This window comes from Mus caroli, chromosome X, assembly GCF_900094665.2.
Source record: "Mus caroli chromosome X, CAROLI_EIJ_v1.1, whole genome shotgun sequence".
Classification (NCBI taxonomy): domain Eukaryota; kingdom Metazoa; phylum Chordata; class Mammalia; order Rodentia; family Muridae; genus Mus; species Mus caroli.
In genome coordinates, this window is record NC_034589.1 from 105744645 (window position 1) to 105760784 (window position 16140).

The following is a 16140-nucleotide window of genomic DNA, read 5'->3' on the forward strand; positions in this document are numbered from 1 at the left end:
AAAAAAAAAAAAGCAAACACCAAATAGACTGGCTCAGAAAATAAAATTCTTCATGGCACATAATAATCAAATCACTATCTGTATAGTACAAAAAATATAAATTTCAAGGGAAAAAGACCAAGTAACATACAAATGCAGATGGCTGAGAATAACACTGAACTTCTCAATGGAGACTCTAAAAGCCACAAGGACCTGGATAGATGTTTTACAAAATCTAAGAGACCACATATGCCAGCACAGAATACTATGCCCAGCAAAACTACCAATCACAATAGGTAGAAAAGGAAAAAAAATATTGATAAAACCAAATTTAAATAATATCGACTAATCCAGAAGGCACTAGAAGAAAAACTTCAATCTGAAAAGGTTAAGTATCACCAAGATAACATAAGAAATAAACTAATCGAGACCAATAAATCAAAAAGAAGGTGGAAAAACCCAGAGCATAACACCAAAATAATAGGAATCAAAAACACTGATCATTGATAATTCTCAATATTTATAATTAATTATTTTATTTAATTACATCCCAAATATTGCCTCCCCTGTCCCTGCTCCCCGTTCCCACAGTTCTTCACCCCATTCCACCTCCCCTTCTGTTCTGAGAGGGAACTTCCCCTCTCCCACGCTGGACAGCCCCTTTCCCTGGAGCTTGTGTCTCTACAGAATTAGGTTCAAACTCTCCTACTGAGGCCAGACCAGGCAGTCCTTTGCTACATATGTGCCAGGGTCCTCAGACCAACCCATGTTTTCTGGGTCAAAAAATTTGAAGCTAGGTTAGTGACACCATCCCTCCACTGGGGATGGTGGTCTCTTCAGGTTTCAGCTCCCCAATGTTGAGCATTTTGGCTAACGTCACCCCCACTGAGTCCTGGGAACCTCTCATATCCCAGGTCTCTGGGGATTTCTAGAGGTCCTTATGTAGCCCCTATACCCAGCAGCTGCATATTTTCATTTATTCTTCTGGCCCTCTGGGCTTCTCTCCTGTCTCCCGCACCCCATACATAATCCTGCCCTGCTTTACCCCTCTCCTCTCCCACCTACATTCTTCCCTTCAACTGCCTCCTATGGTTATTTTGTTTCCCCTTCTAAGTGGGATTGAAGCATCTTCATTTGAACCTTCTTTCTTGTTAATCTTCTTACAGTCATGGGTATTCTGTACATTTTGGTTAATATCCACTTATCAATGACATAACTCCATGTCCTTTTGCATCTGGGTTACCTCACTCAGGATGATATTTTCTAGTTCCATCCATGTGCCTGCAAAATTCATTATGTTCTTGTTTTTAATAGCTCAATAGTATTACATTGTATAAATGAACCACATTTTTGGTATCCATTCTTAGGTTGAAGGACATCTTAGTTATTTCTAGTTTCTGGCTATTAGAAATAAGGCTGCTATGAACATGATGCAGCACATGTCCTTGAGGTACAGTCTTTTGGGTATATGTCCAAGAGTATATGTCCTGGGTCTTCGGGTAGGACCCAAAGGGTTGCCATCCACCTTAAGGACTATTTCCAATTTTCTAAGCAACTGCCAGATTGAGTTCCAGAGTGGTTGTACCAGTTTGCAATTCCACCAACAATGGAGGAGTGTTCCTCTTTCTCCATATCCTTGCCAGCCTCTGCTGTCACCTGAATTTTTGATCTTAGCCATTCTGACTGGTGTGAGGTGGAATTTCAGGGTTGTTTTGATTTGCATTTCTCTGATGATTAAGGATGTTGAACATTTCTTTAAGTGCTTCTCTCAGCCATTCAAGATTCCTCTGTTGAATTCTGTTTAACTCTTTACTCCATTTTCAATTGGGTTATGTTTTGTTTTTTGAGTCTAAATTCTTTGACATTCTGAGTTTTCCTCTATATATTTTGGATATTAGCCCTCTATCAGATCTTGGGTTAGTGAAGATCTTTTACCAATCTGTGGATTGAGGTTTTGTCCTATGGACAGTGTCCTTTGCCTTACAGAAGCTTTTCAATTTTATGAGCTCCAAATTGTCAATAGTTGATCTTAAAGCCTGAGCCATTAGAGTTCTTTCTGTTCAGGAAATTTTCCCCTGTGCCCATGTGTTTGAGGCTCTTTCCCACTTCCGCTTCTATTGGTTTCAGTATATCTAGTTTTATGTTGAGGTCCTTGATCAACTTGGACTTGAGCTTTGTATAAGATGTGCTCTTCTTGCCCCGACCTGCAGGGATAATCAGCAGGAACCCAGGGCAAAGTAGTGAGAGAGTGGGAGGGAAAGAGCCAGAAAGAATGAGAGCAAGTCAATCATACTGATCAAGCTCTGAAAACTTTATTCAGGAGTGGAAATATAAGCATAAGTAAGAGGAGGCTCCAAGGGAGAGGGGAAGAGCCCAGGGGCTCTCTGAAGGTCAGGTGGCAATCTTCAGCTCCTGGTCACAGTGTCCTCTTTTCCCATAAACATTCTTACTGTTATGACCATGAATGTTCTCTTAGGATTGTTTATGTAAGCTAGAAAATATCCACAAGGCCATGGCTGAGGTCATGGCTCCTGTCATCTCCTCCCTATTAATCATTTTCACTAAGGCCCCATGGAACAGGGGTGATCAATAGTCATCTCATCCTTGGATGAGTGGGTGTTAACCAGCCGGGTGGTGGGGAGCATTGACCTGATTCCTCCAGTGGGTACCATCATGACCCACAGTCATGGCTCTTGGTATCTTTTGGGGAGGGGAGGCAGAGCCTTAGAAAAATCCTTAGGATAACATTGAAAACAGATATCAACCTCCTTGCAAACCAGGTTTGTCTCACGGGGAATTCAGAGATAGTCCATGCTAGACCTTCCCCTGCAGTGCTTAGCCTCGCAACCCATGCTGCTGCCCATACTGGATTCATTTTATCAAGAACCAGTCTGCACAGGTCTGAATCCTATGCAGCTCCTGAAAGAGAATTATCAACCTCAGGTTCAGCAAGGCCTCTGTCATCCAAATCAAGTCTATGATAATGAATTTGCAAGGGTCTAGATGCCAAGGAATCAATCTGCTCTTTTATAAAACCAGTAATTCTGTTAAGAATAAAAGGCCTCATAAGAGTTTATCTTATGAGAACACTAATGTAGCTCCCTGCAACCATCAGGCCATAAAAAGCAAAGACCGACTTATCTGGATATATTCATCTTTGTGTAGAAACTGAACCCTCATACAATCAGTTTGGCTATGGTTGCTGCCTTGCAGGCGACTACAGTACAAGCAATACTTCCAGCACTAAGGTTATAAGGAATGTTTTAAGTATAAATCTTCTTAAGAAAGACTGTCCAAAAATTAGAGGCATGGACAGACAGTTGAATTGTTCCCCTGGGATCTGTCCTCACTGCAGAAGGGATAATATTTGGGCCAGGACTCTGGCCATATGTCAGATTAAAAAATATTTATATTTGAGTTAATGCAAAGCTCAGAGCAGCCTCACCGAGGCTTGTGTGGCATTTCTTTGATTTTGCAAACATTGAACCAGCCCTGAATTCCTTGGATGAAGCCTACTTGATCATGGTAAATGTTTTGATGTGTTCTTGGATTCAGTTTGTGAGAATTCTATTGAGTATTTTTGTATCATATTCATAAGTGAAATTGATCTGAAGTTATCTTTCTTTGTTGGGTCTTTGTGTGGTTTAGGTATCAGAGTAATTATGGCTTCATAAAATAAATCAGGTAGTGTTCCTTCTGTTTCTATTTAATTAGAGGCGGTTTGGTATTAGCTCTTCTTTGAAGGCCTGGTAGAATTCTGTGTTAAGTCATCTGGGCCTGGACTTTTTTTTTTTTTTAATGGGACTGTTTATATAGTTTGTTGCAGCCTGATTTAACTTTGGCACATGGTATCTGTCTAGATAATCATCCATTTCAGCTAGATTTTTCAGTTTGGTTGAGTAAAGGCTTTTGTAGTAAGATCTGATGATTTTTAAAATTTCCTCATTTTCTGTTGTTATGTCTCCCTTTCCATTTCTGATTTTTAAAATTTAGATCCTCTCTCTATTCCCATTAGTTAGTTTGGGTAAGGGTTAATGTATCTTGTTGATTTTCTCAATGAAGCAGCTCTTGGTTTTGTTGATTCTTTGCATTGTTATCTTAGTTTCTACTTGGTTAATTTCAGCCCTGAGTTGGACTATTTCCTGTCATTGTCTCCTCTTGGGAGTGTGTGTGTGTGTGTGTTTGTTGTTGTTGTTCTAGAGCTCTCACCTGTGATGTTAAGTCAATATTATAGGATCTCACCAATTTCTTTATGATGGCACTTTGGCACCATGAATTTTCCTCTTAACACTGCTTTCATTGTGTCCCATAAGTCTGGGTATGTTGTGCCTTCATTTTCACTGAATTCTAGAAAGTCTTTAGTTTCTTTATTATTTCTTCCCTGACCCAGTTATCATTGAGTAGAGAGTTGTTCTGTTTCCATGTGTATGTGGGCTTTCTATTGTTTTTGCTGTTATTGACATCCTGCCTTAGTACATGGTGATCTGATAGAATGCATGGCATTATTTCAATCTTTTTGCATCTATTGAGGCCTGTTTTGTGTCCTATTATATGGTCAAATTTGGAGAAAGTTCTATGAAGTGCTGAGAAAGAGGTATATTCTTTTTTTGGGGGGATGACATGTTCTGTAGATATCTGTCCAAAATTTCCTGGATGTTTTGTGTTAGGAACTTTATATACTTTGCATTTTCTTTGACCAATGTGTCAGTATCTTCTATGCCTGAGATTCTCTCTTCCATTTCTTGTGTTCTGTTGATGAAGCTTGCATCTATAATTCCTGTTCTCTTTCCTAGGTTTTACATCTCCAGGATTGCCTTATTTGTGATTTATTTATTGTTTGTATTTCCATTTTAGGTATTGGAACATTTTGTTCAATTACTTCACCTGTTTGCTTGTGTTTTCCTGTATTTCTTTAAGGGAGGTTTTATATCCTCCTTAAAGGCCTCTATCATCTTCATGAGATGGGATTTTAGGTCAAAATATTGCTTTTCATGTGTGTTAGGGTATCCAGGGCTTACTGTGGTAGAACTGGATTCTAATGGTGCCAAATTACATTGGCTTCTGTTGCTTATGTTCTTCTGCTTGCCTTCTACCATCTGGTTATCTCTGGTATTAAGTGACCTGGATGTCTTGAATTAAAACAGGCCTCTTTTGAGGCAGGTAGAACTGTGTGACCTAGGTTAGAGCTGGCTTCCTGGGAGGCAGGCAGTGCTGGTCCTGGTTACGGCAGACCTTCTGAAAGATAGGCTGTGGGGTGGCAGTGGGGGTGTTCAGGCATCCTGCTCTGCTACAGGTGCAGGAGGAGGTCTAGACTGGAAGGGTGATGTGACTCAGGCAGTACAGGATAGATTCCAAGTCTGCTCAACTCTGTGGGGGTCCCAGCTGATCGGGGGGGGAGTTGTCTTACCAGTGTCCCTGGTTAGGGCAGATCTCCTGGGAGACAGGCAGACTATGGGATTTGGGTGGAGGCAGACAAACCATTATGCCACAAGTGCAGATAGAGGTGTAGACATGAAGGGCAGGTACAAACAGGAGGGAGAGCAGGGACAGCATCAGCAGAGGTAAAATGAGCCTCATCCAAGTAGGGAGTCTCTCGACCAACCACTGTAGTGATATATGACATCTAATCTGCATATCTGCTGCTCCTGAGGTGCTTGGTCCCATATACAATGTGTTTAACGAGGTAGACAATGGTGTGACTAGAAGTCCCCACTGGGGGTCAGCCCACATCAAAAGTGGGATATTCGTTCTTGCAGAAGATAGTTTGCTGGGACAACAACAAAACCCAAGACTTTCAAGGCTCTGCGACAGTCTTCAAAATGACCTAGGACCAATCTTAAAGGGGTAGACTATGTCTGGCCCATCTTAAAACATACCTAATAGGTGAAAGAGAAATATTGTGAAGAACAGAAGGCACAGAATATACACAACCAACCCCAACAGGACAGTCCATGGAAAATGAAGCAAAAATGCAAAAGCATTTTTTGTTCTCCCTCTTGATCTGTGAGAGAAAAGGAGACTGACAACTGGTTCAAAAATCAGATGTGAATGGTTGGGTTCAGGATTCTGGTAGGAATTTGGGGGCATACCCCCTAGTTCATTGTCTGGTGACAAAATATGCATCTGCTTTGCCCCTCTCAGCTTCCTGATTGACAACAGATACATATTAGAGACACAGATGGGGCACTCCCAAAAATCAGTGGGGAGAGAAAGTTCCCCCAAAAGCTCAACTATTTGAGTGGGGAGTTTCCAGCGAATCCTGAGTAAGTCCCCACATGTGAGGGTTTGAGAATCTCTAAAGAATGATACCCCTAAAATAGTATGCAAAAGCAAAGAACATTTATTCAGCAGAATTTCCTGCATGAAGGGCTCTTCCCATTAAGGAATGGAGACACCCAGTGAACTTGAAGGCCCAGATTTAATGTAAGTTAGGAGAATACCAGGGAGGGGAGGGGTATGTGCCCTTTACTTTGATTGGTTAGCTTTATCTCTAGGGATCTGACTGATTTTTTTTTCATTGGTTAGGGATCTGTGGTCTTTCCAGTGTCATTGTTTGTTCTTTCTAGCTGCCTATTTTTGCTTCAGGCCAGATGACAACACATCCTCAGAGGCAGCCCGAGGCTGTGGTTGGAGGACCACAAGTTCCTGGATCTGTGTTCTCATTTCTGGGAACCAACAATTTACGCCTACTCTCCTGAATTACTAAGTTGTAGCCTGTCATGGAGTCAGCTTAGCCTGAGCTTAGTCTCTTCAAAACCTAAGAAATCCAGACAATAAATAGGACATACTTTAAAAGTCTGTATTCCATCAAAACAGAAAACCTAAAAGGAATAGGGAAATTTCTTGAAATATATGACTTACCCCTGTTAAATCAAGATAAGTAACTGAGACATGTGACTCCTAGTAAAACAGAAACAATAATTAAAAATCTCCCAACAAAAATCAGCTTAGGGCCTCATAGATTCAGTTCATAATTAGATCAAACTGTCAAAGAAAAACTAATGCCATCAAACCTCAAAATATTCTATGAAATAATAAAAGAAGAAACATTGTCTATTTGTTATGAGGCTACAATTACTGTAATATCAAATTCACAGAAACCCAAAATGAAAGAGAATTATAGACCAATTTCCCTTACAGATGTAGATATAAAATTTCTCAATAAAATACTTGCCAAACAAATACAAAAACACATCAGAAAGATCATCTACCATGATCAAGTAGGCTTTATCTCAGAGAAGAAGGATGGTTCAATATATGTAAATCAATAATTGTAATCTACCACATGAACATACTGAAAGATGAGAATTACATGATCATCTCATTAGATGTAGAAAATGCCTTTGACAAAATCCAATATCCTTTCATGATAAAAGTCCTGGATAGATCAGGGATACAATGGACATTCCTAAACCTATCCAATGCATTTTATAGCAAGCCTATAGCCAACATCAAATTAAATGGAGAGGAACTCAAAACAATTCCACTAAAATCAGGGGCAAGACAAGGTTGACCACTCTCTCTCTATTTATTCAACAGAGTACTTAATTTTTTAGCTAGAGCAATAAGAAAACTAAATGAGATCGAGGGACTACAAATTGGAAAGAAAAAGTTAAAGTATTTTGATTTGCAGATAATATGATTTTCTACATAGAAGACCCTCAAAACTCCATCAGAAAATTTCTACAGCTAATAACCATTTTAAACAACATGGCAAGGTACAAAATTAATACTCAAGAACTGAGTAGCCTTTCTATATACAAACATACTGAGAATGAAATCAGGGAAACAATACCTTTTGCAATAACCTCAATAATGTATTGTATTAACTCTTTCCAAGCAAATGTAAGCCTTGTATATTAATAATTTCAAAAAAGACCTTTAAGACATTGAGGAAAGAAGATATCAGAAGATGGAAAGATCTCTCATGTTCATAGATTGATAGTATTAATACAGTGAAAATGTCATCCTACAAAAAGCAATATATAGATTAAATGAATCCCCAACAAAATCCCATCACAATTCCTCACAGAATTTAAAAGTACAATTTTAGTCTTCATATGAAAACACCCACTCACAAAAACAGGATAGCTAATATGATCCTGAGTCTGCTGGAGGTGTCACCATCCCCTGTAAAGTATCTTTTATTTGTCTGATGTAATTGTTATCTTGGCGGAGCCTTACTCTTGAATAACTCATCCTTTTTAGCTCTTTATGAACACTGGCTGGCTGGTTTGACTCAGCTATTCTGGCTCAAACTCCTCTCCAAATGAACTGATTCAATCTGGCTTCTCTGGCTTCTCACTGAATTGTTCTTGGACTCAAACAAATTCTAGCAATCTGTTCTAATCTTTTGGCTCCTTCTCATTCAAGATCTCATTCAGTCTTCACTTGTGTTTAGATTGTTCTCTCTGCAACCTGTGAGTAAAGCTCTCCCAGTAAAGCTGCCTCCTCTCTCTCTGCCTGCTTTTAAGTAAACAAGTAGACTCTCTTTCTGGTCTGTCTCATGAGAGTTGGGCATATCCCATCTCTGACTCATTTTGTCAAAATTTTCTCTGAATCATCACTTTGACTACTGCTCAGAAGTCACTTTTAAGCATGGTTGAATCTTTCTACCACATAACTTAAACTGTTTGGGATTAAGGGTGTGTACTAAGGGTGTGTCTGTATTCCAGCCAGAGTAGCAATGTTTCTGGATTAAAATTCTTCAACAATCCCCAATCTCTAATTATACTACAGAGCTATAGTGATAAAAGCAGCATGGTATTGGCATAAAAACTGACACATTGATCAATGGAATTGAATTTCAGACCCAGATATAAGTCTACAAACCTATGGATGCTTGATTTTTGATGAAGAAGCCAAAATTGCAGACTGGAAATAAAGACAGGATCAAACTTGATGGTTGCTTGTAGAAGAATCCACATAAAGCCATACCTATCACCCTGCACCAAACTCAACTTTAAATCTACCAAGGACCTGAACATAAGACCAGATACCCTGAATCTGACAAAAGAGAAAGTGGGGAATAGCCTTGAACTCATTGGCACAGGAATAGACTTTCTAAACAGAATACTGATAGCACAGGCACTAAAGAACACCAATCTTTAACAGGAACCTCATGAAACTGAAAAGCCACATTATAAAAAAGAATACCATTATTTGGTCAAAGCAGCAGGCTACAGACTGGGAAAAAATGTTGCCACCGAGCCAGGAGTCTTGTTGAAGCAAGAACTCAACTTTATGGCATTAGCCTCTCCCTTATATAAGTTCAGAACATAGGGAGGGGGAGTTTTGGTGGGATAAGATGATGTAGGAGGCAGCGAAGGGTGACAAAGGGTATGGAGTGACTGACAGGGCCAATGGCACAACTCTACATTAGCAATGGCGGGGCAGAGGCAGGGCCAAACAGGTCTTGCTGAGTCACCCAGATATGGAAGTGACTGAGACAGGTCTCAAAACACACACCAGGTTCCGGTTTGCCCTCAAGACCCAAATCAGGGGCAAAATGGGGCCCAACAATATGAGAGAGGGCACCTAGCACTAAGGGCCATTTTTCCTTAAAGATTTATTTATTTATTTTATGTATCTGAGTACTCTGTAGCTGTCATCAGACACACCAGAAGAGAGCATCAGATCCCAATACAGACGATTGTGAGCCACTGTGTGGTTGCTGGGAATTGGACTCAGGACCTCTGGAAGAGAAGTCAGTGCTCTCAACCACTGAGCCATCTCTCCAGCCCACTAAGGGCCATTTTAGAGATCATATGAAAACCTACTATTTTAGAAGCTTCTTAAAATACATGCAAACATGAAAGAAATCTGCCAGAAACTTGATGTACCAGGGTAGGAGGATGGGTGGGGTGTTCCAACCTCTCAAATTGGAAGAAGAGAGAGGAAAGGGGAGGGACCCTGTGAGTGAGGGACCAGGAGGGGAAGCAGCATTTGGGAAGTAAGTAAATAAACAAATAAACAAATAAATTTAATTAGACAAGAAAGAAAGAAAGAAAGAAAGAAACAAAGAGAAAAAGACAAAGAGGCTAAGAAGGTTCTCAAAGCTTATTTTCACCAATAACCCTGAGTGTTCCCATTGATTTTACTAATTAGTTTAAGGACATCTCTTTCAATTGGCTAACTTTCCCCAAGTGAATAATTTACTTCATACTTTGTGTTTTTTTTTCCACATAAAAAAACTAGAATTGTTTAAAGGCATGCCCTAATAAGGTAATCAGATCTTAAATGCAGAAAATAACCATTTTTTTTAAAATAATAACTTCAGGCAATGTCTTAGATCCTTTTCTGTGGTTATAAAGAGATAGCATGACTAGACAACTTATAAAATGAAGTATTTAATTAGGGATTCATTTACAGTTTCCGAGGGTGAGCCCGTGACCATCATGGTGGGAAGCACAGCAGCCGGCCTGGGAAAGCATGGCACTGGATCTTTCATGAAATTTGCAGGTTAGAGACAGAGTCAGACAGCGGGCCTAACTAGCATGGACTTTGGAAATTTCAAAGTCCACAGTGATATACCTCCTCCACCAAGGCCACACCTTATGTCTTATTTAGGGTTTCTATTGCTATGAAGAGACATCACACCAAGGAAACTCTTTAAAGGAAAACATTTCATTGGGACTGGCTTACAGTTTTAGAGGTTTAGTCCATTATTATCATGGCAAGAAACATGGTTGCATGCAGGTGGATGTAGTGCTGGAAGAGAGAGTTGTACATCTTGATCTGTAGGCAGCAGGATATTTTGTCATAGCTTGAGCATGGGACCTCAAAGCCTGCCCACACAGTGCCATATTTCCTTCAACAAGACCACACCTACTCTAACAAGGCCACACCTCCTAATTATGCTATGGGCTAAGCATTCAAAACATAGCTATTCAAACTATGACTACTAATCATTCCTAAACAGTCCACCAGCTGCAAAACATTCATTTATGAGCCTATGTGGGACATTCTCATTCAAATTACCACAGCTGATATTTGATTTCTTTTATGACATAGGCTTAGTGGGAACCACTTTATATTTTCTCACCCCTAAAGTAGTCCTTTTATCCTAGATTCTGAGGAAATTTATTAAAGGATTTGATAAACTAAATTAGGCCTCATAGAAACTGTCAAAAGGTTGCAATCAAATGTAGGTCTCTCTCTTATTCCTTTTGCCAAGTTCTTTCCTTATTCGTGTATACTATCTATTCTTCATATTCGTGTCTGTGAGGCCAATCATGTCCTATCACCCTAAATCTCCACAGTTGTCTCTCTATTATCACATAATATACAGGATTACTCCTTCAACTGTGCTTATTATGTAACAGGTATTAATACCATCATAGATGGGACTTATTTTTTTGTCAATTTTGTTGTCAATAATGTAAAACTTAGGAATATTAACTGATTTACACAAGTCTAGTTATGTTAGAACGAGGCTAGGGGTCAAGGCTCATTTTCTTTTTCTTTTTTCTTTTCTTTTTTCTTTCTGAGACAGGGTTTCTCTGTGTAGCCCTGGCTGTCCTGGAACTCACTCTGTAGACCAGGCTGGCCTCGAACTCAGAAATCCACCTGCCTCTGCCTCCCGAGTGCTGGGATTAAAGGCGTGCACCACCATGCCTGGCTAAGGCTCATTTTCTTAATGGGAGGGTTCAAATAAAACTAAAAGTCCAGTCATCATTAAGCATCTGCTGGTAGTCTGAGAAGTTAGTCAAGTCACAGTACAGAACCATGTGAAGCTCAATACACATTAGATATAAGTACATTACTGGTATCCATCTATTTTGCTTCTTACTATCTTTATAATGTAAATAAGAATTCAAATGAAACATATTTGTTGTGCTTTCAGGCACAACTTCACTATATTATCACAATCCAATATCTAGCCAATATTAGTATATGCAGTGTTAGGGTAACAAAATTAAGATTCAGAGATATTAAATAACTTGATATATGTCACACAACTGAAAGTGCAAATAAAATAAGAGGCATCCAGTTAGCTTAGTTATGTTTTTCTTAAAATTCCAGGAATGATATAAGTGGTTTTGTTGTTTGCTTTACAAAATGAAAATATTTATGCAACCTATTTTATACATAGATGACATATGGATTTTGCTTATATGATGTCTCTATTTGATACATTTATGGGTAAGATTTAAAGCGCAGTTTGGCGATAGAGAAGTAGTTTGAGAGTGTATTGGATATTGGATCATAGTTGTTTACATAATTTGAAGACATTTGAGTTATCACCCCTTGTCTTTTTTCTTAGAAAAGCATTGGATTTGAGTCCTTTGCAACTGAATGCAATTGAAAGGGACACAGAAAGATATTTTCACACAAGGTTACTTAGTGCAACTTATCCTACCTTAACAATACTGAGTGACATTGTATCTGTCAGTCATTAAAAAAATCCTCTGTTAGGGATACATCATCAGGTGATAAACAGTTTTTAGCTTGATTAAATGAAAGCTTCCATAGCCAGTCTCTGCCACAAGGTGGCAGTATTGTTCAGTTTAAGATTCAAAAGTCTCTAGTTAAATGCTGTAAGCTTGTATCTTACATGGTTAAAGTTTGAGCTCTTGTTTTATATATAGACTCCTAAATCCCCAAAAGTCAATTGTAATTTTTTGTTTATTAGCCTGATAAATATGATGTACAAAATACATTATGGTTAACAAAATATTTCTCATACTTTAGAAGTTTCTTTTAAATTTTAATTTTTAAAAGGTACACTTATTTTACGTATATGTTTTTCTGGCATGTATATCTGTGTACCATGTGAACGATGGTATCCACAAATGTAAGAAGAGAACTGAGGTCCTCTGGAAACTGGACTTATGCATGACTGTGAGCCATCATATATGTGCTGGTGATCAAACCTAGGACTTCTGCAAGAATAACAAGTGCTCAAAATAGTAGATCCATCTCTCCAGCTGCCAAATTTAATTTTTATTAATCCTTTGAGAGTTTCCTACAGTGTATTTTGATTATATCTATCACCTTTCCCAACGTTTCCTAGATCCATGTTTCCCTTCTCTAGCCACTCAATTTTGCATTTCCTTTATGTCACCTATCAATTCAATTAGTGATAGAAAGATATTTTTAGATAGAGCCTTCTCCTGAAGTGGGTCAGCTTACCAGGGGCAATGCTTTTTTAAAAAAAGAAAAGAAAGTGCCAGAGAGAGAGAGAGAGAGAGAGAGAGAGAGAGAGAGAACTGACTCTCTCTCTCTCTAAGAGCTGCTATCAATTAACTACCAATAGCTTCTCAAATTAGTCTTACTTGACTATGAATGCTGTGAAGTACAATAGCAACTGGACTGTACCTGGAGTTGGTTCATGAACTAGAATCTAAAACAGTGATTCCCCTAGAAAAAGGAGCAGATAAGGAGAACAAGTTGTACTGTTATCTGGGGTGGGGATGCAAGGCATTTTGTTCCTGAAAGGATCACCCAAGAATGAATAGAATAAAAATGAAAAAAATGTTTTGAATACTGTCTAGGCATAACTACTCTATATATTTAAATGGCTATTCTTTTATTCCTTTCTTTTTGAATAGACAGAATTTTAAATTAAATTGGTGCCAAAGTAACTATCTTTATCACTTAATAATATATTGTATTATAAAATATAGTCAAGAGAGTAGAAGCAAAATATGTTGCTAGGACAAAAGAGTGCACGAGATTAAACTTATGTTAATAACTTCAATTTATCTACTCTGCAATGTATATATAATTTAAAGTAGTGTATATAGCTGGCAAAGATTTCTGCCATTTCCCAAGGCCTCCTCCTCACACAGCTAACTACATACTTTGCTTTACAAAGACTCTTTAAATCTCATGACACCACTTGTCAATTATTGGTTTTTCTTCCTGAGTGAACAGAGTCCTATCTGCTTAGAAAGTCCTTACTTATGCTTATGTCATGAAGTGGTGTTCCTGTTTTTAACTTAACAGTTTCTGAGTTTTAGGTTTTCTATTAAGGCTTTGCTCCATTTGGAGTCAATTGTTTATACAAGCTGAGAGATAATGATCTTGCTTCAATAATCTAGTTTTTCTAACATTATTAAAGAGGCTGCCTTTTTCTCCATTGAGAGTTTTTCACACTTTTGTGTTTTTCAAAAGTTGGGATAGCATTTGAAATTTATAGAAAGAAAATATCTAAAATATTTAATAAAAATAAATAAAATAAAAATAAAAAATAAAAAAGTCAAGTGACTATAACTGCATGGATGTATAGCTAAGCTGGATCTTCTACTCCGTTCCAGTGATCTACGTGCCTCTTTTGTGCTAGTATTATACTGTTTTTGTGAGTGTGTCTTCCTAATAGAATGTAAAACCTGGGATGATGATACCTTCAAGTATTATTGTTATAACTATTACTGATATTATTGATTTGGATATCTGAGTTTTTTGTGTGCTTCTACATAGATTTTAAGATCTTTTTTAGAAGAAAGGTCCAGACATTTGATTGAGATTATATTGAATCTATAGAATGCATTAGGTAAGACACACAATGTTGATTCTTCCACTCCATAAGCATTGGAATTTTCTTTCCATTTACCAGTATCTTCTTCAATTTCTTTGTTGACTCCTTTCAAGTTCCCATTATGGATGTCTTTCCTTTCCATGGTTAGGTTTATTCCAAGGTAATTTACATTTTTGTGGCAAATCTGAATGTTATGACTTCCTTGATTTTTTTCCCCCAGCATCTTCATTACTGATACACAGGAAGACTTCGTGGACTAATTCTGTACCTGTGACTTTGATGAAAGTGTTTATTAGCTCTAAACATTTGCTTGTGTCTGTAGCATTCCTCATAAATACAATTGTATGAACTGCAAATAAGAATATTTTGGCCCTTTCGGTTGGCACCAGCAATGGGTCACCTTGGTTTCTAACTTGGCAGATGGCCCCATGGTTCCTAGAGGACTCTCCATGCTATCTTAGGATCACTGGTGAGTGGAACACAACATCGGTTCCAATCCAATTGTGATGGGCCTGTGACAGCAGGAACAAGGACACCAGAGCCCTGCCTGACCAGCGGCCCGGGTTCCTTCTGATAGATGCTGGTATACCTTGGTTTTAAATACACCAGACAGCCCCATGGTTTCAAACACACCAGATAGCCCCACGGTCCTTAGAGGAGACACCACTTCCAGGCACTGTAATATGCTCAGGATATTAGGATTCCAGGATCCCAGGATAACAGGAGCTTGGCCACACCAGGATCTCAGGGTCTCAAAGGAAAGTTGACTGCCAAGAACTCTGACACACCCAGAATCTCAGGTTCACAGGAGCCCAGAATCACAGGATCACAGAAAAAGCTGGACCCTGAGGAGTCCTGAATCAACTGGGATTATAGGACGGACAGGCTCCAATCAGATATATTGAGGACAGCAAGCACTTGAGATAATCAGATGGTAGGAGGCAAGCATAAGAACAGAAGCAACAGAAACCAAGGTTACTTGGCATCATCTCCCACCATAGCAAGTCCTAGATACACCATCACACCAGAAAAGCAAGATATGGATCTAAAGTCATTTCACATGATGATGATGGAGGACTTGAAGAAGAAAATACAGGAAAACACAGGTAAACAGTTAGAAGCCCTTAAAGAGGAAACACAAAAATCCCTTAAAGATTTACAGGAAAACACTACCAAACATGGGAGAGAACTGAAAAAACCATCCAGGATCTAAAAATGTAAGTAGAAACAACAAAGAAAGCACAAAGGGGGACAACTCTGGAGATAGAAATCCTAGGAAAGAGATCAGGAACCATAGATGTGAGCGTTAGCAATAGAATACAAGAGATGGAAGAGAGAAGCCCAGGTGCAGAAGATTCTATAAAAATCATGGACACAACAATCAAAGAAAATGCAAAATGCAAAACGATCCTAGCCCAAAACATCCAGGAAATCCAGGACACAATGAGAAGACCAAACCTAAGGATAATAGGTATAGATGAGAATGAAGACTTTCAACTTAAAGGGCCAGTAAATATCTTCAACAAAATTATAGAAGAAAACTTCCCTAACCTAAAGAAAGAGATGCCCATGAACATACAAAAAGCCTACAGAACTCTAAATAGACCAGACCAGAAAAGAAATTCCTCCTGACACATAATAATCAGAACAACAAATGCACTAAATAAGGATAGAATATT